This window comes from Diadema antillarum, unplaced genomic scaffold, assembly GCF_040938485.1.
Source record: "Diadema antillarum isolate AM-2024a unplaced genomic scaffold, OU_Dant_1.0 seq00000381_RagTag, whole genome shotgun sequence".
Taxonomy (NCBI): domain Eukaryota; kingdom Metazoa; phylum Echinodermata; class Echinoidea; order Diadematoida; family Diadematidae; genus Diadema; species Diadema antillarum.
Window position 1 is genome coordinate 436,984 of NW_027271379.1, and position 24,447 is coordinate 461,430.

At 37.5% G+C, this 24,447-nt stretch overlaps 1 pseudogene; it reads left to right on the forward strand.

Moving 5' to 3' along the window:
• Positions 1-6,964: 6,964 nt before the first annotated feature.
• LOC139731588 (aqualysin-1-like) lies at positions 6,965-21,611 on the forward strand (annotated as a pseudogene).
• Positions 21,612-24,447: the final 2,836 nt, after the last annotated feature.

A 24,447-nucleotide genomic window follows, 5' to 3' on the forward strand; every position in this document is an offset into this window, starting at 1 on the left:
GGTGTTAAATCTAACACCAATCAAGCTTCAATAGAGGACCACACCCACAGGTGTAGGAAATGTATTGTGACGGTGTTAAAAAGTGTTCACCTGGTACTTCGTGGTGTTAATTTGACACTCATGCGGCTGGTGATATTGTTGACACTGCGCTAGAGTTAATTCAATAATGACACCGCATGGTGTTGATTTGATATTGGTGGTGTTAATTTCAATGGTATAACACCCGTCCAGCTTCAATAGCAGACCACACCAACTGGTGTTACTGTGGTGTAGATGTGTTTACACATTTTTTTCAAAAATCAAGTACTTTATCGGAAAATTCTTTATCGTCTTGTTGAAGTTCAAAATTAACAAGAAGTGCAGTAACTAAGGAGCTATTCAATAAACAATTTTATAATTTGAAATGACACCGGGAGGTGTTAATCCAACACCATGAATGAGCACCGGAATTTTAACACCAGCTCGGTGTTTCATATTTAACACCGGACTTTTTGCAGTGTAATACCTGAAATGATATATTGGTCACTACATATAAAGGTACGTTTTTGAAGTTATGGTCAAAAGAAGCAACAATTTTCTTATTATTCTCTCTATTTTTCTTGACCTTTAATCGCAAATATCTCCATTTGGCAAATATGGACTCTTCATTTCTAACGGTTGTTAGTGGATTTCAGCATGCTAATTTAACAAGGTTTGGGATTTGTAGCACTGAACACAATGTGATCACATCAGCAAATAAATATCTCTGCATGCAGTACAAATGAAAAGGCCTGAATGTAAATTTATTTCTACATTACCGTGCATGATTTTACATAGCGTTGTCCACAGAGAAAGACACATGTATTATGCTTGTTTGTGCGTACATAATAGGGGATTCCAAGATGTGAATCATTTATATATTATCATCACTGATAATCAATATACATGTCGTTAAAAGCACAGAATGGGAAAAAACACGGTCTGATTTGTGTCACTTTGTGAACAGTCATAGGACATAGCAATGCCTATGAACAGGTCATCTAAATAAATAGGAAGATAATTATAGTACGTGGATACATCAGAATTGACATGCACCAAGTAATTAACAGCAAGACCCATTGAATCCTACCGGAAGAAGCACTACAAGGATGGAGTGGGAGGAAGAAATATGTCGTGTCCAACTAAAAAAAGTCTCGCAAAAAAAGAAAGCCCGGTCAGATAGACAGGAGACTTGTCCAAATAGGAAGAACGACAGAACAGAGAGAGAGAGAGAGAGAGAGAGAGAGAGAGAGAGAGTAGTGGGATATACTTTGTATAAATGAGATGGAGAATAGCGGAAAAGGAAGAGATTTTGGTCAAAAACTTAAAGAGATCGCATAGTTTTGGTTGAGACCTAACTTCCGGTATCTAACATTTTTGGTGAGTTAATGAGAAACCTCTTATGAAATATGAAAGACCATGTAAGGGATTCAATGTTTATTTGATGAAAATTGGTTTTGAAATGGCAATTCTAACAAAAGGTGGGACCCAACTTTTATTTTGATCGCTTTCAGCCATTCCAAAACCGATTTTAAACTTTGAATTCCTCTTAGAATGGTATACTCTGTGAGTGGTTTTTTGGTATCTCGCAAAAGTTGAAAGCCCAGTCCTAATCTCCACCAATACTATACCATCCCTTTATAATGATATTAAACTGTAATATGTTATGTATGTTCACTATAACTACAGGAAATTATTAAAAACATGCAACAACAAAAAAATAAACAGTGTAGACTTATAGTGGTTTCAAAACTTAAACATTATGAAAGAACCCACATTCAAATTACACGGGCTGCTAGCGGGAAGCACCCCCCTCATTTCTTGGTTCTTTAAAAACAACAAGAACAACAATAGCAGCAACCGTGACTTTACATTCTTCCGTTGAAAGCTGGCGAGGAGGGGGGTACTATTAAACCTTGATCCCCTTTCCTCGGTGCACAGCCTCCCACCTGAAAGACAACGACAACAATAACAACAACAACAACAACAAACAGGGAGTAATATTGAACCTTTAATCCACTTCCTTGCAGAGAACACACGGCCCCATCAATTAAAAAAAAAATGTTCCATAGCCCCTGGATATGAGGTCATAGTGTTAACAACCGCGTATAATACACGCCATACTCTATGATGCCTTTATTACGTAATATACATAATTCAGTTGTCAATTCAAATCAATTTAAATTATTTTTTTTTCCAATAACACATGTTTCTTATGGGTATAGATTCAAGGAAAGCAAAACATAGAATGTGTTAAAACATTAAATGTACATATACTTATGGAATTAATTGTTGAAATGATAGGAATGGAAATTTTTGAACCACTTCCTTGTAAACTTCGTTTCACAGCGAAACTTTTTTTTTTCAAAAGTCTTATTTGAGTATAAACATTGTTTCATATTTTTCTATTAATAGCATCCATGTTCTGCGGGAAGGCGTGGAAAGGGGCGGCTCCGAAGGATCGAGCCCTCCACCCCCTCAAACAAAAACTAATTAACAGTTGACAATGAGGGTGCGATTCTATTTTATGAAGATTGTAATCTTTTTTCATAACTAATATAATTCAAACTAGAAAACTTTGACATTCATATATCGGGAAGACACTTCTGTTTTAAACTTCACAGAGGTAGGCGTGTTTTCTTTGGGGTCAATCCGTCGCGCTGACTGGCTTAATGAAGCTGCCCCCTCTCTTCATTTATTTCTTCCTTGATATGCTATATAACACCCTGTACAAACGAACATTTATCACTGGTTTATAGACATATCGCTATTCGCCGGGTGTCGATCGATTCATCTCATGGACCTCTTTTCTTTGCCTTGTGTCTCGTCCGTGCGCCTTATTTGCAGTGTTCAGCTCGTGGACCGTATAGCTCGTGGGCCTATGCTACTTGACGTCGAGTGCATGGGCCACGCTCAATGAACTGTGAAGCTCGTGCTGGGATGCATGACTCGTGGATGTTGAGTCGTGACGTGCGGCACCTGGTGATTCGGTGCTAAATGCATTTCAGGATTTCGAATGTTTTCAGAAGCTATAGGTGATAACGGTAATAATAAAAAATATGGATAGTTTCTATGATAATGATTACATGCTGCACTAGTATTTAGCCTCATTTCACTACACCTCCAATGTCAATACATCGCCGTCACAAAGGCTTGATAACTTTGAATAAAAATCCAGGTACCTCTCTATGTAGGCCCTACATTGAGCAGAAAGAGTTGACAAAACGTTTTGTCCAAGGGTGTTAGCGCAGGGCAAGATCTTAACCCGTTGGGGACAAGTCCCGAGTATACTTGGGCAAGGAGTTAACTCGGGAATTTCGATTACCCCTTTAAGAACGCCCATTTTCAAAGGACATGCGGATTGTACACAAACAGTTCAAGCCGCCTGTAAAGTACAATTTACGGGCAAAGACTTGGACAGTCATGACAACGTTGCACACAAGTTAAAGTTGAGTTAAAGTTAGGGAAGGGATGGGAGAGGGAGAGGAACTGGCCATAATCATCTGCCCGTTTGACCCCTCATGCCTCAACGTTGCATTTGGAAACATCTGGATGCGACCACACCAGCACTGACATATGCCGTACCCCGGGTTTCAGTTTACGATCTTAAATCTCCCTCCTGTGAGAAGACCCCCTCCCACACCCTTCCCCACTCAGTCGCTCCTCTCCCTCTCTATATCTTCCAAGTCCCCCCCCCCCCCCCATGGAAACAATTCTCTCGACGCCCCTGTCTAATAAGTCATGTAATGTCGTTGTGTTTCTCCTGTCTTGTTCTGTCCTGTCTTTGTAAATAAAATATGTTCACAAGAATCCTTTGAGTGGTTCAAAATTTACAAGCACACTTTTCAGTGGACCTCTCAATTCTTTTTTTCCTCCAAACATAACTTTGTATTTTGCCGGTATGCATGCATGATTCTTTATTTGTTAACTATTATCTACCATATAAAGTCGAATACATGCCTATGTTATTTCTTCTGATTCATTTTGTGTTACGTTTGCCGAAAAAGAAAAAAAAAGAATGAAATAAATGAAATGAAATGAAAAGATATTAATGATTTATGGGAAAAATAGTATTTGTTTGTTCTTCCAAAGCATCATATTGCCATCATTGAAACTATTATCATTGTCTTCACTTATCATGATCATTGTCATTATCAATAAGATCATCATCAACATTGTAAAAAAAACCCATACTGTTATCAATATCATGATCATAATTAAATGAAAGAAATATATTATTCAGAGGAGAGAGGGTTTAGGTGTAAGTTTCTTCAATGTAGAGATCAGCAGATCAACTGACCAGCAGATAAATTAACAGAGTTGTCAATTTACAGATCAGCAGCTGCAATCTTAACAAATTTAACTTGTAGAGGGAGGCAAACTCACAAATGATCATCATTATCAGCGTCATCATCTTCATCATCATTATCAACGCTTATTATCATAACCATCATCTTTGCATTGCGTTCTCTCATGTGGACTCAAGTGTGTAAAATGATTAATGAGACACGATACCGACAAACGCTAAGCCTCCAAATAAAAGAATCTACGGATTGTGCATTGTGTGTGTGTAGGTGTAAATGTGTGTTCATGTCGTGTAGTTGTGACGAAATGTCATAATTAACTTGCATATCTTTTTTTTTCTCGATGACGGTTATAATTCTTGATTGTTCGACGTATAATAATCATCTCATCTTGTTTCATTTCACTTTCTTGTTGATTAAATGGTACCACCATGAAGTGAAGGTATTTGAAGCAAATAAAGTCTACTTTTGAAATGCAAAGTCATGTCTGGCATGACGAACATCTGAAAATTGTATAAAATCACCTAAGTAAACAATGGCTTTGAGAAATGCACGTAGTCTGTACATCTGTCGGTGCCAAGACCGATTAAAAAGACGATAGTCACACGATGACGAACTTTTGGTTTTGTGCTAGGTTATACTTTAACCAACCTAGCACTATGTGTTGTCGCCTGACTCCATTTCCATTGGCATTTACCTCTGTTTGGAAAGGATCGAGTGATAATCAAAAGAATGTATTCTGTCTCTCTATCTCTCTCTTATAATTTCAGGTACCAATTGATACAGAATTTGCGAGTACAACTGCAACTCTCTTTTTTCGGCGTTTATCCAAGAAACTTACACCCACTTGCCCACAAGTCAGTATTATGTTTCACGAGCTCTGTTTCACGAACAATGAATGAAAAATCCATGAGTTTTTCGGCCCATGAGATATTTAACTCACGAATCAGACACTATATGGCCCCAATACACACACACACACACATACACCCACACACAAACACCCCCCCCCCCCTAGAATAAGGCTTATAGTGTCAGACTCGAGGCAAACAAGACCCAACACGGGTCCGACACTGGGCAAAAAGGTCTATGAGATCGGCCCCCGTGATGTAATGAGTTTCCGACTAGTGGCCCCTTTTTGCCTAATGTCCGACTCATGGGCCTTTTTTGTCTTGTGTTGAACTCGTGGGTCTCTTTTGTCAAGTGTCGGACTCATGGACCTTTTTGTAGTGTCGGACTCAACGGCCTTGATTACCTTATTATGTCAGACTCATGGGCAATATTTTCCAAGTGTCGAGCTTGTGGGCTGTGTGACTCGTGGGCTGTACTAGCTGTCTCGTGGGTGTCGGATTCGTGACTTAAACCTTTTTTATTTTTCATGTACCATGCGATTACACCAATGATCATCTCATGCCGCAATTATCATTTAACATGTTTAATGAGAGTTGTTAGGATTTCTTAACAATCACTGTTGAGCTTGTAAAAAAAAATTCAAGTATCAAATTTATCAATGACGCAAATTTTAAACTACTTGTGTGTGTGTGTGTGTGTGTGTGTGTGTGTGTGAGTGTGCTTATAGTGTGCTTTAGAATATTCAAATATATGAAAAGTTGGGACGAAGCTGTATCTAAATTGCATAAAGAGATATGTGAGTGTGCAGATATCACATCTTGGTTGCAACATGAAGAAACTGCAAAACTTCCTTATTTTGACATCACTATATTCGGGTTGCTCTTGTTATCTGACAATATATCATCTATCGCTATATCATGTTTACACTCCATATGAAATCTCCGGTCTGTTTTAATATTTAATGAGTTATCTTCATTCGAGCAAACAACGCGTAAACAAAAAGCCTGTAATAAGTAACATCTGTCGGCGCCAAGACTATACTGCGTGACAAGAGGGACGGAATACAAGATAGCGAGAGGACGTCAGACTTAGAGCTCTGTGGAGTGTGTTTTTTGTTGTCCTTTCTGACTGCGTTTGCTTGCCACCGATTTTAAATTTGCCTCCTCCCCCCGTGCAGATGATACTTCTTCGTTTACTTGCATTTCACTAATTGACTATACATTTCATTGTTATTTTGATTATTGATTATCACTGTGTAATTGATTAAACACTTGAATGTTAAGATGTAAAAGAAAAGTAGATCAGACATAAAACATGTGGAAGACACTGGAAGATGTGAAAGATATGTGAAAGAAATGTCATGCAAAACCAATGACTACCTCTCAGCCAAAATATAAATGACTGAATGAGTAACATGAACTCCCCCCCCCCAAAAAAAAAAAATGATTATCGAACACTTTCAAGCAGTAGGTGAAACAGAGCTTCTTGCTTTTCTCGTCCAGTCTTTACCTTTTTTTTCCTTTTTTTTCTTTCCTCGATGTCTAAAGAGTGGTATCGGATTGAGTAATCGTGGGGGAGAATCATGTCTCACCCTTCCCTGGTTCAAAACCACTTCTCAAATCACATGACAGACCACGCCCACGTCAGTATGTGACAAATGTTCTACCCAATTAGCGCACATGATGTCATCCCTCGGCAGGTGTGCGTAAGGCACCCATCGTAAAGCCGGACTAATTAGACAACTAATGTCACGAGGCAATATCTTCATTCGTCAACCTCATCTCTCCACGATGAACACGAAATTCATCCTCGCTCTCTTCGCGCTTATCGGCGCCGCCAGCGCCGGCGGCCGGCCACTAGCACCACTGGTTCGGAACCCCGACAAATTCAGCGATCGTCACATCGTTGTTCTGGAGGTAATCCTGACCACAACTGACTTATTTGGTCTTTTGTTGTTTCTTTGCAGCACAAGAACAGTTAGAATGACGAAATACAAACAAACTTTGAAGGGCCACATGGCGGTATTGAAGGAGAGAGCTCTTTTGCTTTTTTATTTGTGTTTTAAAGAATTTATCTAAGTATATATTGTAAAGATATTCACATTCAATGATGCAATATGAAGACTGATTATCATTCCTCGTTTGAATCATTGTGTGATTGCATCAAAATTGTAATGTACAAGGGGACATTGGGATAGAGTATGTTTTGATTAACGGACGTCAAAAAGTTACAACAGAACTGTTTTCTGGTCATCGGAATGGTTAGAATAGGAAAAATTGGCATTGAAGGAAACCAGAACCCAAAGATAATTGTGGATTGAGTGAAAGCAGCAACATTAGTAGACCACATCAGTGAAAGTTTGAAGAAAATCGGACAATGGATGCAAAAGTTATGAATTTGTAAAGTTTTTGGACTGGAATTGCTGGATGAGGAAGACTAATAGAGGTATGATGTCATGTGTGGACAACAATATAAAGAAAACATAAAGGGAATTCCAAAAAAAATCACTTTTCTAGCATAATGAAAGAGCACTTGATTACCGACATTAGAAAGCAGGGGAAATAATTGCTACCCTTAACATTATGTCAGTATCAAGTTGATGAAATGTGTAATTTTCATGAAAAATGAATTTTTGTGGAATTCCCTTCATATTTTCTTTATCATAGTTGTCCACACATGACAACATAACCTCTAGTAGTCTCCCCATCCAGCAGTTCCAACACCAAAACTTTAAAAATTCAAAACTTTTCCATCGATTGTCTAATTTTTCTCAAACTTTCACTGATGTTTTCTACTAATGTTGCTGCTTTCACTCGATCCACATTTCTCTTTGGGTTTTGGTTTCCTTTGAGTTTAATCATAAAGTTTTATTCTTATTCATCATCCACATCTTTTTTTTTATATTTGGGGTAGTATCACTGGTTGAAATGTTTTGTATAAGATTATTTCTATTTTTTGTTTAGTCTATAAATTGAAACAGGCCCTATGAGTGATATATAAAGTATCTCTGGTTAGGATTTATTACATAAATACACATGCGTCCAGAAAATGTTATTTAGTTTGCATTGTTATTGTTTCCAACTTTAATGTAGCTTTGCTCTGGGTACTATTCTGTTGACCTCCCAGTTCAACGGAGCCTTTCACTTGAATGATTCTAACGTAACATTATGACTGTAAGGACACTCGTCAGCCGACGTGTATCTTCCGCGAAGCCGTGTTTGAATCTATACAATATTATAATTCCATTCATAATGTTCATGATACATATGCAAAAACAAATCATTTTAGTTTTCCTACTTTGGTGATGAAATCCTATCATTTTTCAGTTGTTTTTCGGGGTGTAGGTTGTTATTTTGTGAACCAGTTTTTTTTTTTTTAAACCTGATATTGTATTATTTCATTTACGTAATCTATGTTAATTATATATTACTATACATGTCTTCTTCTTCCTTTTGGTCACTATTAGGACACTACAGTAAAATAGGCCTAGTTGAAAGAACTCTTCTATATATATCTCAATAATAATGCCTGGTTCGCTCCCATAGTAATCATGGAGGGGCAGCAGATCGAAAATTTTGATAACATCGGAATCATCTGATTATTGATGCTTCTCTTTCTTTAATCTGGAAAGACACAACCATATTCAGACCGTGTTAAAAAAAAAACAGATTATAAATTTTGTGGATGTATTTTGATTCCTACCATGTAAAGGCGTAAACCCCCTTTACTCCGAAGACTCGTAATTCCGAAATCAAATACGGTTCGCTATCTCATAGTTCCGTTACTCCAAAAACGGAATAAGATTTTTTTTTTAGAGATTCTTAGGTACAGAAGAACGCATTAATTTTCTGCTTGACTCCCCCCCCCCTTTTTCGGATTAAGGAGCCATTCTTTATTTTGGGATTAACGAACCTTCAATACGACGAAAAATATTTCATTTTCCGATTAACCAAGCTTTATTGATATAAGGACCTTCGAAATAACATCTCAAATGCTCTGGATAATGAATCCTCATTCATTTTCGGATGAACGAAAAAATAAGTAGGTACAGGGAATTTTCCTATTTCCAAGTAGTGAATCTTTGGAATAACGAACATATTTCACTTTTACTATGTCAACCGATGTAATCACCTTGTTTCTCTCTGAATGGTCTGTCCACAGAGATAATAAAAGTTGGTGAAGGAACGGTTATTCCTTTCTCCCGAAAAGTCTCTTACTAGGTTACTACAAGACCACAATGCGAAGGGAACATCCATTGACTTCACGTTAAGAAGAAGAGGTTTTAACCTCATCACGTCTGTCAATTCAAATATTTGATTTCTAAAATAACTGATTTGTGAGAACATGAACACCTTAGACATTAAAGTGCCCATAACGCTGAGATTCCGATTTTGATAAAATTTCTACAGTTTTTGGCTCGTCTTTTTTTTTTTTAAATCATTAAAGGGGAAGGCTAGTAACTGATCAGTGGGAATCAGTGCAAATGCTGGGGGATGATTGTTCCAATTCTTGTGGGATTCATTTAAGAGTACGTTATATATTTATTGTTGTGTGAAAATTATTTGCTTCAGAACGGTCTCATATTCAAGTAATGTACAGCTCAATGCCCCGTCACTGACCAGGCATGCTAACCTGGAAACATTAAACTGCACATTACTTGAATATGAAACCATTCTGAAGCAAATAATTTTCACACAACAATATATATATAATGTACTCTTGAATGAATCCCATAAGGATTGGAACAATCATCTCCCAGCATTTCCACTGATTCCCACTGATCAGTTACTAGCCTTCCCCTTTAAAGCCAACCTGAAATGGTATGTGGAATAGCATTATCATTATGAAAAAGAAATGTAAGAAAAGTTACAATAAACTATCGATGGATTTTTCTCACTTTCTTATGTTTTTGATATACTATAAAAAGAGCCAATATTGGCATGTATTGTGCATTGAATGGAGGAATATCTCACACACTCATTTGCATAAATGCCTGCATTATTTTAAGAAGAATATGACGTAATTTCAGTGTATTTTGTATTCATTTTTTTTTCATTTTTTGTCCATTTTGTGAAGAACGAGGTAGACGTAGACGCATTTTCCAGCCGTTTCTCCACTGACTCAGCTCTGATCGGAAAGACGAAGCTGGTCAGGAATCTGAAAACGGCCCTAAGGGCTGTGATTGTCGACCTGGATCCTGAGACTGTGGACGTGGTAATTGTCCTCTTGTCCATTCTAATATTGCCCCCCCCCCCCACACACACACCCCAACCCAATTGCACATGCTATTATAGTAATGACGTATAGTGCGAGGAGATATAGTGGGATAGAACGAATTCGAAGACAATTCACTATGCCAATCTCTAAGCAAATTAATAAGTTTGTATATAACTTGGCACTTAACAATATTTGCTAGGAAATCACATGACTATTTTTATTTTATTTCTCTTTCTCCTTTCTTTGTTCAAGGTCCATGTACAGTCAAAGATATCTCGCAAGCACACTATATCAGTTGGGTGTGTCATTAGGTGTGCTTGTCCATGTGTGTGTGTGTGTGTGTGTGTGTGTGTGTGTGTGTGTGTGTATGGTGTGTGTGTGTGTGTGTGACTGGGTGCGGATCGCTACAGCTGTTATAGATGTCTACGCTACCTCTTCGTTTGTTTATTAGGCGGTATCATTCCATGAGAAATGGAACATGATGCACCAGAGAGAAAATAATAGTGATAAAACAAAGCGAATGAGTATGATTTAGAAGCCAATAACAGTATGAGCGACCTCATCTTTACTTTATAAATTGAACGTAATAAAATGTTGAACATTGCTTGGCCTTAAAAAAGGTAGAGTCTGACGCCATAAAGACAACGTATTTTGTTGTTTTTTATTGAAAAGAATTTGAATTATACTATTTTCTTGAGGATCAAAAGTGCACTTGACCTTCCTTTTCCATCATAAAGCTTCAGGATAAGTGAAGTTGTACTTTTCACTGATGTAAAAATGCAAATTTAAGCTTTCCGGATTTTCTTTGATATTGAGGCGATGTAGGGACATCACGTACTGGACAGTTTCTTTTACAAACAAACAATCGAACAAACAAAACAATACAGTGCGGCACATAAAATGAGGCTTTTTTTAAACCATTTATTCTCGCTTTTCCTCAATATTTCACTGAGGATTTTATTTCGCTTCACACATTCATGGAATCCATGTGTTGATGAGAAACTTTAACTTTAATACAGAAATTATTCCTTGTGAATGGCAGAAAACCTACCGAGTTGATATGACACCACGTTACAGCTACTGAATGCATCACTTGCAGTCGTTGTTGCTTTTTCGTTCATCTCATTTGATCAATTTGATATTGTGGCGATGGTGATTAATTTCATTTAGCTTTATTTCACTCTGTTCAAAGCAGTCAAGTGAACAAATTTAACAAGAATATGTATTTATTTTGTAATATGTGTCATCATAATATGTATCATCATTTTAACACAAAGGCAGAGGCATTACAAAATTTCCATATATTGGAGTCCTTGACGGATCTTGAGATGCTCTCATCTCCTAGAGTAATTCACAAATTTTACAAGCTATGCTTTTCTTGTGAACTCCTCTTTTCCATATTATAGAGTTACAAAATAGGATTGTATTGCTTACTTGTTTACTTAGCTAAAAACCGAAGTTGATATCATTATAATATTGTATCCGTGTTTCGTTGAACTTATGTGAGTCAAAGTTCCTTAAAATATGTGCTCACGTAAGCGTTATGTATATTGTTTTGTATTACTTTATATGAATATAAAATCATTTGAATTGAATTGAATTGATTGAATTACTTTATAGGAGCCGGTGTCACGCTCTGATTTATAAAACTTTTGAAAACAAAGCCTCTCTATGGACGTTTGATCTAGGTCCGCTCTTTGCCAGGAGTGAGTTACGTCGAGGAGGATAAACTGGGATACATCGACTCTGAAAGCTGGGGCACCGATCGCATCAACCAGCGCGAACTTCCAACGGATGGCAATGACGACTTCTCGTGTGAGGACCCCATTTTTTTTTGCGCATTTTTCCACTACTAAATCATATTCATTTCTGGTCAGTTTCCTTCTGTTTGCGTTTGTTACATACTCAAAAAGCTGCATCACTTCGGTGATCCCTCGCATTTATCCCCAAGTTGAACTATCCTTTGCGTTTTTATGCCAGGTTCAAGTGTGTACGTGTGTGTCACACACACACACACACACGCACACACACACACACACACACACACACACACACACACACTGCTATAGCTTGTGACCATTCAAGCATTTTGAATTTAGGGTTTTGGGGACGAACACACTGCTAAGGCTTTCTACAGCTCAGTCGGTAGATCACCGCGCTAGCAATCCGGAGGTCTCTGGTTCGAATCCCGATGGAAGCCATTTTCTTTTCTCATTTTTCCACTAATATCTATCTCTCTATCTCTCTATCTATCTCTCTATCTATCTATCTATCTATCTATCTATCTATCTATCTATTTAGTTATCTATCCATGTACATTATGTTTATTTATATCACCGTCACGTTGCAGATACCGGATCGGGTGGTAACATTTACATCATAGACACTGGCATACGCGTCAGCCACAATGACTTCGGCAATCGCGCCACGTGGGCAGTAAACTACATGGACTATACAGTGAGTCCTATGCATGAGCAGTCTGCTTTCAATCTCTGGTTTTCCAAACACGCGTTTTTTCTACTCGTATATATGCATGTGTAGTTAAGATATGCAGTAAAAGCTAAAGCTGAAGTTAAGAAAGACAAAGAAAGAAAGTGAGCTAAAGCTATTAAAAGTAAGTGCAGTCTTCCTGACTGCACTTTACAACAATATGAAACATATCAAACAGCAAGATTCTCTTTAAAAAAAAAGAAAGAAATGCCCCTTTGGTGACTATATTCCTGTTACGCAATAATGCATGGTAGACAATGTGAGACGACAGTTTCACATAACTGCCCCCCCCCCAAAAAAAAAAATATGACATGTTTATTACTTAATATATGCGCTAAGAGTTTACTTTTTTTTTTTTTTGAAAGAGGTTTCATTTTGATGGATGACTCGGATTTTTGAATACTTTCACTTGACCTTTTTACCCTAGCCCTCTGACCTAATGGCCCGCAGTATTCTTCAAATAATCACTAGTTGGTAACATCTCTTTCTTTTACAATACTTTGAGCTTATCAAAGATACGGGAATAGTTGTGGCATTTTAACATTTTCCCGAGACCTTTGAGCCCATGCCTGAAATCTTTGCCAGCAGAGTCATCGTGCGCTGATGAATGTTTCTATAGTTTTATTATGTGTATGCATTCAATAATCGCCAAGGTACGGAGAAAAAGTGCAATCAAGCATTCAAAAGTAGAATTTTAGCATTTTAACTGGAACTTTGACCCCATGGCTCAAGATTCCCTAGAGAATCACTCTCACTCAGTACATGCATATGCACTAAGTGTCATTATAACGAAACATGTACCTTGCGCAATTTCCGACATATGGAGAAAAAAGGTGAAATTTTAGCATTTTCACTTGACCTTTGACTTTGACCTTTAACTCTATTAAGCCAAAGCTATTTTGACCTTTCCCAGGCCCAAGGGGAGCACATTGTGCCCCCCCCCCCCATGTAACTTTTTTGCATTATTTGATGTATCATCGTCATATTTGGCACATAGGTTTATAGAGGAACTCATACCCGATGTTACCCTACATTCGAATTGTCCCAAGGTCACCCATGGAGGTAGGTATTTACCAAAATATAAAGAAATACATAGGAAAAAAACATGATATTTTTCTGTATAATTTCTTAATCCCCAGTTTATACATCTTATTATACACCAATTATTTTCATATTCGCTACAAAATGAGAAGCAAGTGGGATCTTATCAATAATTGTTATGGTTGAAATTTCTCAAGTTCACCACATAGGGGCGCTATTCACAGCAACATGAAGAAATACATTATGAGACCTATGATGAAATGGGATAGGTACATGTACAGTTATCACATTTTACATTTGCATAATATTGTAATTTTTAGTTTACAGATTTGATAATAATTATGATAAACTAATGATATGGCAGGCATAACTTGGGTGAAGGAATCAAAATGACACAAAATAGAAGGGCAATCTTTGGAAAATACTATTGTTTTCAGTTATCTCTATTATATCCATTGCTTTATGCCTTTGTCACGTAAAAACAAAAGAAATGATAAGAAAAACATTCCAGGACCATAATTATTTCATATTTTGCTTCTTCAGCAAATTTTAGCCAAGAAACATCCATTTCATACACTGTAAGACTGTTAATTGAAATCGGAACAGAAAAAGATGCAAAATCTGACTGACAATGTTGTCATTTATGGTTGTCATGGCAACCAGCAATATCAAATATTGCTAAATTCTACATCAAAATGTTTGCAATAAGATTTTAGGAAAAGTCACCAAATTTGGTTAAAATTGGACTAAGGGCAAAGGAGTGACAAACGGAAATCTGGTAGGGGGCACATTGTGCCCCCTCCCCTCCTTGGATATTAAAGGGTTAATTGACCCCCATGGCCCAAACTAATGCCCAGAAAAACTTTATTTGGTAATACATTATTGTATACACTATAATCTCTCAATGAATGTAGAATACATAGGGAAATCTAAAGTAGTGAAGGTGTCAGATTCAAAAAAGTAATTCCATCCAAGACATGGACTATCAATGCAACCGTGTTTTTTTTTTTTTTTTTTGCTATCGTTGTTATTGTTTAGTTCTTGCCTTTTTTTTCTTAACTACACAGAATTCAGACTGTAATGGGCACGGAACTCACTGTGCAGGGACGGCGGCTGGTACCGAGTATGGCGTCGCTAAAGAGGCAAACGTGTACGCGGTGAAAGTTTGCAATTGCTATGGATCCTGCAGTACCTCAGCCGTTGTTTCAGGTCTGTAACAATGGGAAATTCAGATATATATTCATATTTCAAAAGAACTGTTCTACTTTTGTTAGTAAACATCTAGAATATCCAAAAACATTCAGTGAGAAGGGAAAACTGTAAAGCAATAGTTGCATTCTCTCTGACGCAATCTTTGCGCAGAATGGAAGAACTTAGGTATAAAAAATGAAAAGTCTCGTGTGCCTGCATGATCATTGACAGGGGCGGATCCAGGAATTCCGTAAAGAGGGGGCGAGTTTACAAAATTAAAGGGGGGGCGCACGCACCCCTCCCCTATTTTTTCTTTTTATTTCTTTTGTTTCAACAAAAAATAAAGGGGGGGGGGGCGTGCGCCGGTTGCGGTCCTCCCTGGATCCGCCTCTGATTGATGTGCAACAATTACCAGAGTTCGATCTCGTCTTACAGGTGTGAACTATGTCGCTGAACAGAAGCGAGGTGGAGTGGATAATGTGGTGGCGTCCATGTCGTTGAGTCTTAACTCCTGGAGTCTGACGACTGCAGTGGAGAACGCAATCGACGACGGAGTGGTGGTCGTCACATCTTCTGGCAACAATGGTTACGACGCCTGCAATCTGGTACCGGGAAACATTGATGCGGTAGGCGACGTCACGTTATGATCATGATTAATCAAGCCACTACAAATTCCAAGACTATTACTTTTTTCCTGATATATCGCACAATTTTCAACATGCCTCCTGTTTATCTATAGACGAGGTTCCAATGACGTCATCAAGTCATGGTTCAACTTGCTGAGAAGCAAAACGTGCGCATGCATGGCAAGCGCGCAAGCGTTACATCTATAATCTCTTTGGTTACATCCCACATCCCATCATCGAGCATTGCTCTTGGAGAATTGGGAAGATTCAAACTAGACAATAATATGTACAAAGCAGAATAATTAACTTTTGGTCTAGTCTTGTTCATAATGGACATGACAAATTATCCAACAAATTGTGCATATAGTATTGAAAATGCTCTTTGAAAGAAATGTTTACCAATTGCAGCCTGGATAAAGAAAATGAAATTGATTTTTGACAATATAAGCATGAGCAGTTTGTGGGACACGCGTGAAACATCTAGTCGTAAATGGGTTAAAAATCTCTGTTAAACGTAGGCTCTTGATACACATACTCCAAATTCATCTTCTGCAATATATTCGAAATGCGCATCCCACAACTTACAGAATATTCAAACGAAACATCCACTTTGAAAATTATCTAATTCAACTCCCCAAAAGAGAAAGAATAATTTTCTCTGAATTTAAAATTCTCGACCCATCACCATGATCACTTACAAGTTGTCTCTGGAAGATATCTAAATATACCTTGGAGCAGAAGATTGTGTAATCTCTGTAATTTACAGTCATTAGGAGATAAATTTCACTAACTTTTTGAATGTTCGTTTTTTCATCTTAAGAATTATTTTATCAAAAGACTTAATACAAACAAAATGGATCAGTTATCTAACTCGAGAACTCGTATAACCCGAACGAATCTTGTTAATTTTTGTCATAAAACAATGAAACATCTTGAGTATGTATTGTTCTTCAATCCTCTTTTCATTTTTTTGAAGCAATTTTAATTCCTTTGATATCATAAGATGATTAGTGCTATTATTTGGTCTCTATTTTCAATCAAATTATGTGCGCTTTCAACATCCTTGTTCTACTGGCGCCTATTGTTCTCTTCCCCCTCCCATCTGTACTGATTTAATTCTATTTTCTATGTTGTTGCTATTTGTTTGTTTGTTTAATATTTTGTTTAAATCTTTTTCACTACATTCCGGTTTCTTTCACTTTGTTAACAGTTTGTTCAATATTATTTATTGTATTCCAACACGTAGACAATAGAAATCTTGCAAAATACTATGATCATTGATTATTTGGTTTTTGATGTAAAACAGATATGTTACTGACCAACAGACGATCTACCACATTACGGTGCGCCTATCATTCAGTCTTATTTTGTACCGGCGCCATCACGTATCGTGTTTTGTTGTTGTTGTTATTTTTTCGGGTGCTGTTCGTTATTCCGAAGGTTCGTTATTCTGAAGGTTCGTTATTCCGAAGGTTCGTTGATCCAAAACACGCAAATTCCCTATACCTAGAGGTTCGTTAATCCGAAAATGAAAAAGGGTTCGTTAATCCGAACATTTGTGGCGTTATTCCGAAGGTTCGTTATTCCGAAGGTTCGTTGATCCGAAAATAGAATAGGGTTCGCTGTTCCGAAGGCCTGTTAATCCGAAAATGACCTAGGGTTCGTTATTCCGAAGGTTTGTTCATCCGAAAATGAAATATGGTTCGTGAATTCCGAAGGTTCATTAATCCGAAAATGAAATAAGGCTCGCTATTTCGAAGATTCGTTATTCCGGAGGTTCGCTGATCCGAAAATAAAATAGGGTCCGTTATTCCGAAGGTTCGTTGATCCGAAAATAAGATAAGGTACGTTATTCCGAAGGTTCGTTAATCCGAAAATAAAATAAGGCTCGTTATTCCGAAGGTTCGTTTATCCGAAAATGAAATAGGGTCCGTTATTCCGAAGGTTCGTTAATCCCAAAACGAAATAAGGTTCGTTAATCCGAAAATGAAATGAGGTTCGTAATTCCGAAAATGAAATAAACTCACTGTAATGACAAAATACGTTGTCGTAATCAAAATACTGCTTGAATATTACAAAATGAAAATTCGACATTGTCTTTGGTGAGGATGATACACGTGTATATCTTCAGGTAAAGCACGTCGTGTTGCAGGAAGAAGTGGCGTAAATCAAGAATCTTGATTTTAATTCAGTCTGAACAATTATTTACCTGAGCGATTGGATTTAGAGCGTAGGGGACTGTGTGATTTTTTTCTATAGCCTATTTTCAGACACCCTCACATTTTTAATGACGATAACAGTAACGACGTCATATTGCATGTTTGAAATTAAGTGCTTCATTATGCCCCACCTTCCCCACACTGTGGTCGTTATCTTCGACATGCAGCGGCTCCGTGTAAATATGATCTCACATCGTCCACCTTCATAATGGTTATTTTTCAGCACTCGCTATCATGTTTATTATGTATGATAGCGACCAATATAATCGCCAACATCTATACGTGTATGTTTGTTTGTTTGTTTGTTTATTTATTTAATCAATTGTACCAATATCCAATGACGGGGCGTGGTTTGTTTTTGTAAGGTGCTTGCAGTTAGTCCCCTTTTCATTTTGTGTCTGTGTGTATGTGTGTATGTGGGGGGGGGGTCTATCGATCCTCTGGGGTATTGGTGTCTTATAAAGAGATTTATTTCATACAGGCAAGGTATTTTAAAGGGATAGTATAGTTTTGGTTGAGATGGGAGATTCAAATTTTAACTTTTTGCAAGATAATTAGAAATCACCTGTGAAATTTAAAAAGGATACAATTCTAAAATAAATTCAAAGTGTATTGTATTAAAATCGGTTTAATGGCCGAGATATTCAAAAACAAAGTAAAACGATGGGCCAACCAAAAAGTTGGTCCAACGTTTTATTAGGATCCCTTTATTTTGAATATCTCAGCCATTTTAAGACCATTTTACAACGAATAAACTTTGCATTCCTCGTAGAACATGAAGAATTACGTGCTCTTTCATATTTCATGGGAAATTTCTCATTATCTCACCAATAAGTTGGAAACCTGACGCCCCATCTCAGCCAATACTATATCATCCCTTTAATTTTGAATGCCTTCCCTTTAAAGATGGTGACCCCCCCCCCCAAAAAAAAAAATCATAATAAACATGTTTAAAGAAAGTGAAATGCATGCAAACTGACAACTCGGGTTTTTTTTTTACTTCTAACAATGGGTACCATAGCTTGAATATCTAAACAGTACACCTAAATATGTGTCCAAAATCGGGTTTTACTAAAAAAAAATTGCAGTTTCTTTGGGTGATACGTAATACAACTAGCGTCATGGCAAAGGCTATCATAATGGAGTGTACAACCCAATTTACTTAACTTTACGAGAGCTATAGAAATGATAAAAAGCATTGGCTTACATTTTGTCAGTTACCATAACGACATGAATTCCATGTGTTACCATGTCACACACACAAAAAAGTGGAGAACTTACTGCATTTAACTTCTCATTGAATTCATGCAAAATAATTTCTTACCTATATAGTGACTGATCGGTAGGACAAGTTCGATTACATTCCACTCTTCACAGTGAAGCTCATTAAAAGAGATGTTACATTTGAAATCTGCTTGTTGAGTATATTTGATTGTTTATTTGTTTAAAAGCCTTTATTCTTAAGTCCACGCATGTGTGATTTTTTTCCCCTGCTTGAGACATGTTAGAGTCGCAGAATATGGTAATTATTTCAAATAATGAATGTATTATCCTGACACTGGTGAAGAAGTGAAGGAGTGGGAGGGGGCGCAATCATCCTCCGGAGGAGAAAATACCTCTCATCGTTAGTATACATGTACAAATGAAATTACAAATTACGACGGCATTCTACACGCCGCCGATAAAAGTTTGTATGGAATTGTGTGTGTTTTTGTGTGTGCCTGTTAACATGTGTGTGTACGTATGGTGTTTAGGTGTCCAAAGAGAGTATGAGCATGCTAGCATCCCCTTTTCAAAGTGAACATGCCTCTCCTGAATTGCTATGATGATGATGATGAATTTATTTTAGACTACCGATAAACGTGAGGCTATAAGGCGACGATAATGGGGGTGAGAGCGGATAAGATGGGCATTTAAACAGTAATTAAGAGGTTCTATATGTACTTGACCTCAATACACACACTCACACATATGCGCACACGTATCAACGAACGCATAAGACAGTCACAACACCATAATTTTGTCACAACCAGAATTTCACTCTATTATCGGAATTTTAAGAGCCTTACTTTATTTTCGGATTTACGAACCTTCATTTTCGGACTAACGAACCTTACTTCATTTTCGGATTAACGAACCTTCGGAATAACGAGCCTTATTTCATTTTCGGATTAACGTACCTTCGGAATAACGAACCTTATTTTATTTTCGGATCAACGAACCTTCGGAATAACGAGCCTTATTTCATTTTCGGTTTAACGAACCTTCGGAATTACGAACCCTATTACATTTTCGGATTAACGAACCTTATTTCGCTTTCGGATTAACGAACCTTCGGAATAACGAACCTTATTTCATTTTCTGATTAGTGAACCTTATAGGAATAACGAATCTTATGTCATTTTCGGATTAACGAACCTTCGGAATAAAGAATCTTATTTCATTTTCGGAGTAACGAACCTTCGGAATAACGAATCTTAGGAATAACGAACCATCGGAATAACGAAGCTTCGGATTAGATAACCTTTGGAATAACGAACCTTCGGAATAACGGGCTGTTACCTTTTTTTCTGTAGCGTCCGGGATGCGAGATCCTGGATCCGCCACTGAAACATACTGTGGGACGTTCTTTTTGGTAGGGCAGAGAGGACCTAGAATGATCACTCTCTATACATGCATCTCTCTCGCTCTCTCTCTCTCTCTCCCTCTCTCTCTCTCTTTTCCATAAGGTTATCACTGTGGGCAACACGCAGGAAGACGATACCATCCGCTCGAGCTCAAACTACGGCACCTGTGTGGATATTTTGGCGCCAGGAACGTACATCACCAGCGCGAGTCACCAGAGCGACTCTGGGTCGGCCGTCAAGACTGGAACGAGCATGGCCTGCCCCCATGTTGCTGGTATGTTAATGATGATGATGATGATAAAGCAGCATTTACATAGCGCCTTTTAGCTGTAGAAACATTCAGAAGCGCCCAGCTCCCACGATGTGTCACACATCACTCACAAAGTAAGTTGCTGGAAATTATAAGTCTTAAGTTCAAATTTGTTTATATATGTTGTATATGTGTCTTCATAAGAAACACACTCACGCACACACACACACACACACACACACACACGCACACATATACACAGGTACACACACTGATACGATCATAGAAACATAGACACTCACTCAGACACGCACATACTAGACATACAAACTGGCAAACACACGATTAATTTTTTTCCATATCCTCGTTGGCTGATTACAATTCTTATTGTTTATAAGAGACACTACGCATAAAAGCAACTGATTTCTGTCTTGATGCTGCACACCTATAGCCCTCTCATCATTAAAAAAAAGAAATTCTTCTAGACTTTTTTCCCTTGGGTATTATTTTCGACTTAAGCTTTTCATTCGTCGCCATTTTCTTTTCCAGGAGCAGCCGCTATCCTGATGGCGAATAGAAGCATCCAGCCAAGTTCAGTCAGTGCTACACTGGTGGATGAAGCGACACCTGATGAAATAAGTGGCAACCTGAATAACTCGCCCAACAAACTTCTATACGTTCCATAGGAGATATTACAAGGAGAACGTAAATTTCCTCTAACGAAAATAGAGAAGTTGAGATTGAGTCAAGGTAGGGAGACCCAGGAGTATAGGTAATGTAAACTGGGATAAAATTAGACAAGAGCTATAGAAAGATCAGAACAGTATTAATCATGCTTTCAAACTTGGTCTTATTTGAAGACCAATGGTTTCATTCGAGTAGATCTGTAAAGCTGGTGACCTGCATGCCTTTCCCAATATCCCAAATGCGATGACATATGTTATGATTCATAGCGCCACTTATTATTATTATTTTTTTTGGGGGGGGATGGGTTAATCTCTGGTTATTCATTGATTTGTGAAGTGAAAAGGATGTAGAAAGAAATCAATGACAATGACTGTTCCTTCCATTGCCTATAAAATTACAGTGATGAATAGACCCCCACATGAGTTAAGGCTATGTGCGAAAGGAGTGTTGCATACAGGTCCTACTGCTTCTCGCGCAAAAAGAGACTTTGATAATTACTACAATCATACTACAATGGATACCATTACCAAATTAATACCTTTTTGGTTTTACTCCTAGCTGTTATGCGTTATCTGAATAAAGTGACAAATCAAAAGATATATTAATGAAGTGGCTTTCCGCTTTAGTGGTAATATGATATTTGTGAATACGGTGGAATACTGTACATTATGATGAGTTGGTGTTATATTTGTTTCTGAGCGTGTGTGTGTGTGTGCGCGCGTGTTTGTGTGTGTGTTACTGTTGTTTCTCTCTCTCCCTCTCTCTCTCTCTCTCTCTCTCTCTCTTTGTGGTAACTGTATGATCTTATGACAACTTGGTGGACAGTGGTTGTCGCTTTGTTGTAATGGGAGAGGAGAGAGAGGAGTAAGCGAACTGTTCAAAATGTATTTTCTGGTATCAGACATTGTCAGAAATATATCGTACTGCAACACTCTGCCGTTCGAGCCTACAGAGCGGAATACCCTGACAGTAACTCTAATTTTCATTTCAGTCTTTTGAGTCTATCAAGTTGATTTTATTTAACTTCCAACAAACAAATAAGAAATACAAAGAAACACTCATATACACAGACGTCATGAAATCAGTACCACAATGCGATGAACAGAATAACATTGTAAGAAAAATATAGGTAAATTATCAACAGAGATACAAATATCTGTTACGTCACTGTGGTAAATGCATAAACGATATTGCTGGAAATGGAGGGGACTGCTAAAAAGCAGAGCTTGTAGAATGCAGTCCCCTCATCAAGAAAAAAAAATGCAAAAAATGCAAAAAAAAATGCAAACAACAACAACAACAACAAATTTCCCTAAGCGGTAGCAAAAACAAAAACAAAAACAAAAAAACAGACAAGAGTAATACACAGATACAAGCACACTTACGGACGCACATTAACAAACACATGGCGGCTCTCTTGTAAGGAAAAAATTGAGGAGGATAGAAAGATATAGTAGTGAAGAAGGTAGTAAGTCCGAGGTGGACAAGGGGGGAGGAGGGGAGAGGAAAATGGTGGGTCATATCCAGGGCACTGGAGGCACAGAAGCACAGGCTCGCTGATGAAGAAAGAGTAGTGAGAATAACGAAGCAACAACAACTTTGAAAATCAAAAGTAAAAAAAGAAAAATGAATTATGCTGCGTACGAAGTTTTTAGATAACTCTTTAACTTTAAAGAAAATGTATGAAAACTTAAAGCTTCTTTTATGTTATTATCCAGAGAATTCCAGAATTTTGGTCCAGAAAAGGAGAATAAAGATTTTGCAAAAACCGTTCTAGTCAAAGGCAAATGATATTCATGGGATTGACGGGTTGGATATGCATGAACAGTTTCATTCTTTAAAAACATGGAATCAAACACAAGGGGGAGAGAATGGTAGGTGAGTTTATACATGAATTGTCCTAATTGCAAACGATAAAGATCATGAATTTTCAAAATATTATTTTCGTGGAATAAATTATTAGTATGACTTCTCCACGATTCGTGGAGAAGTCATACTAATTCTAAGAAATCTTGGGGGGAACGAGCTTTCGCTCACGCTGGACCAACGCTGGACCAACACTGTGGAATTCACTTCCTCGTGAGCTGAAAGACTCAAGCTCTATAACATCTTTCAGGAGTAATCTAAAATCCTATTTGTTTAGCAGTGCATTTTGAAGACCAGTGTCTTTTGAAGACAGACTTTCATGTCTTTTTTTTCCTGCTTCTTCATCTTCTTCTATTACGGTGATGTACTTGTATGTTCAGTCTGTTTGCTTTGATGTACAATTGTAAAGCGCCTTGAGCATTTAATCAAAGTGGAGAACGGCGCTATAGAAATTGTATGTATGTATTTATTATTATTATTATTATTATTATTATTATTATTATTATTGAAAAAATAACAATCATATTGGATTTTACCAATGCGAAAATCTGATTGTAATTTTTGTGGGACATACTGCAGTATGTCCCTCAAAAATGGCAATCAAATTTTCGAATTGATAACATCCAAAATGATCGACCTGTCTAAGTGCCACTTCGGGGCCTTAAAATATAACATCTTAGCTTTATTTTGCAGAAAGCCTCATTCAATTTGGTTAAGCGGTCACAGAGAAATGTAGATTGTTGTAAAGCATGTCATGAGTCTAATTTTTCCAATTTTAGCAATTCAATGCTCTAGTGCGTGAATAATAGACAGAACTTGGACAAAAAAAGATTCCCGACATCCTCTACAAAATTCCTCATTTCTCTTTGACCACTGAAGCAAATCGAATAAGGCTTTCTGTAAGATGTGGGCAATGAGTTATAGCTTCATACCCTGACTTTGTATTTAGATTGATTCCCTATTCTTAAAGATATCATTGCGGGGGGTCCCGTTGTAATTTTTTTGGGGGGGACATACTGTACATTGTACATGCGCACACACACACGCCACGCATGCACG